The 2,894-nt window shown below is 29.9% G+C and overlaps 1 long non-coding RNA gene across 1 annotated transcript; it reads left to right on the forward strand.

Annotated features, from left to right (window-relative positions):
* Nucleotides 1-473: 473 nt before the first annotated feature.
* Nucleotides 474-943, forward strand: LOC149502246 (uncharacterized). The gene is made up of 2 exons (XR_016323726.1): nucleotides 474-614; nucleotides 689-943. It is a non-coding gene; the product is annotated as an uncharacterized LOC149502246 (long non-coding RNA).
* The last annotated feature ends 1,951 nt before the right edge of the window (nucleotides 944-2,894 follow it).

Consider the following 2,894-nt stretch of genomic DNA (forward strand, 5'->3'; position numbering starts at 1 on the left):
CCTTAGAACCCATATCTCAAGGTGGGTGGCGGCATTTACGCTGTAGTTGTCTATGGGCTCCAGTGACCACATAACATCAGGTAGGCCGTGATCTCACCCACAAACCTAAGCAATAAAAATAAAAAACCTAAGAGTCGCCATATAATCAGTTATCTATTACCTACTAAAAGTATTTTAACAATCATAGTATCTACAAAATACTAAAATATCAAACAAAGGTTATTTAAATACAAGATTCAAAATAAATTAGTTTTAAACCTACTTGTATCTTAGTTAAGCTATATCACATCGCGTTTAAGTATTTTACTCGGTATCGTTTTGAGAGTATCGATGCTCATATAATATCGATACTTTTACTAAGGCCCTAGTTTTAAATGACTTGAAAATTTCGTTTAGAACATCATAAAAAATTATAATTTAAAAAAACTAAAAATCGGAGCCGGGAGAACTCTGTAGGTACTTAATTAACTCTGTATTATTATACAGGAAATTGTTGCAAATTGTCAGCGTATAGTTTTCTGTGGTTAATCTACAGCAAAGACTAACTCCGATAAACTAGTATTTATTGGATAGTATTAACTGTATTAAGTATTAATTTTGGACTCATTCTCATAGTAAGTAACTCACTTTCAAAGTAGCCACAAATTAATAATTGTGCAACATTTTAATTAGTTGTTTTATTTCAAAGGACATCGGCGAAGGCAAAATCATGTTTCCTAATCAACAAGTGAGTACAAAAACTGAAGCCTAACCCCTAAACCTTAATTTAAAACAATGATATTAGTCACCAGGGCATATCCTAGTTTATTTTTTGTTGTAAAATAGCGAATTTAAAAATAATTTAAATACGTTAAACACTTATTTATTTTATTAACTACATTTTATCAATGCAAGGTAGACCAACACTCACCGAATTACACTTAAGTCCACTTATTATAATAAATTTTATTAAGTTTGCATGATATTAAAAATTGCTATCGGATCAAAGTGTTGATTTGTTAAGGTACATTACGATAAACCGCATGAAGCTCATGAGAAAAAAGTAGTGAATCACAATAATCAAATTACATTTAATATCTTTATTTCAAAGTAATACTATGTAGACAAAAAAATCTATCACTCAGATAGATTCCAAAGTGAGACGAAATAACAATAAGTGAAATTATCTAATTAACTAAAACTGTATGAATAGCTGCATATAGCTGCTTAAAATAAATGAAACAAGAAAAATCAGGTTTATGAGGAAGTAATCATGCAAGAGTTCTGCTTGCAACACTTGTGATCAGTTCTCAGTTTCATGGTACCATATTCTATGCTCATCAAAAATATACAATCATTTTAGTTAAAATTATTTATTCCACTGCATTATTCCACCATACCTTTCAAGAGATCTTTTCTCACATGTACCATTCGGCCTTAGAATGAGCTCTGCTCTATGGTGCTTCCTGAGTGCTATGATATGACCTTTTTTAAATGTTGGCAGAGAGTACTTAGCAGTAGCAATAGCGGCAGTTTGACTCTGCCTCTGGCATTGCTGAGATCGATGAGCTCTGGTAACTACTCTGTCAGGTGAACCATATGCTTGCTACATACATAGGTCAATAAAAAAGAAAAAAATATTTAAATGACCTCAATGAACTTTTAGGTGTGTTTACTAGACACTTCAAAATGTATGATAAAAATTTAACATTCTGTATGTCTCTTAGTTCATGGCATGATGCAAAAATTAAAATATTGAATTATTAAAATAAAATAAAAGCCAAGATAATAATCAAACAACACAATCTTAAATTAACTTATTCAAATTCAACTAAATATTTCACAATAACATATTATTTAAAAACAAACAAAAGTGATTTTGACATAAATTTCAGTATACAATTAATAGTAAAATAAAATCCCTCAGAGGAATATTGAGGGTCACAACTTAATAACAAATTACTTCATACTAAAAATATAAATCCCACAAAAGTTAATTATGTTTTGATTATCAGAAAATTTAACAATTACAAGTTGATGAATTACACTGTAAATAAATATACAAAATTGTAGATCAATTTGAATTGAAGATATTATATTTAATTATATTATAATTTAAAAACTATAAAATTTAACAGATTGTGATAGTTCAACAAAAATGATGATCGAAACGGAATGAGCTCAATATTAATGTAAAATAATATTTGTGTATAAATATGTATGTAATAATATATATGTAATAATATAATGAAATAAATAGAGAGTCAAGTAAACATTACACAAGGTGGAAAAAAATGAGAAATTCAGTATCCTTAATGTAAAACTAAAGAAATTTTTAAAAGATCAGCACCCGCTTTGTATTTTTTAATTTAAAACTATAATTTTATGATCTAGGGTTAATGGCATGATGATTTTAACAACTCATCACTCTTACTACTCATAATGATGGATACGTAAGCACTTGTACCTCCTTTATTAATGCGAAACCACATAAAAAGCCTATTTATTAATTCCGGTTAATATCAATTGGGTGCTTATTGATAACTTTTCCATTGATAAATAAATTTAAGAAAGATATCACAGCCAATGGGATAGTAAAGCCCAATGGTGGAGTGAGCTATGAATGAAGGTATCCTTTCACTGTGCCCTATTAATGGTGCATCAGTAGCTGCATTTGCAGGAGGGGGACTATTCTTATTACTAGTGTCTCACAACCCCAGACATTACTCTGAGCAGATTGAAAAGAGAGTGACAAAGACCCTTTGCCCTTAAAGACATTGTTAGTTGTCTAACCCCGCAAGCTACATTCCGACTATTTGTAGTACCTTAACTTGTAGAAGAGCACAACAGTCGACTTTCACTTCAATGTAAGCTGTAAGTGAATTCTCAAATGTAACACAATCAAGTTACAAATA

The sequence above is a fragment of the Bombyx mandarina genome, chromosome 10, assembly GCF_030267445.1.
Source record: "Bombyx mandarina strain Sakado chromosome 10, ASM3026744v2".
In the NCBI taxonomy this organism is placed as follows: domain Eukaryota; kingdom Metazoa; phylum Arthropoda; class Insecta; order Lepidoptera; family Bombycidae; genus Bombyx; species Bombyx mandarina.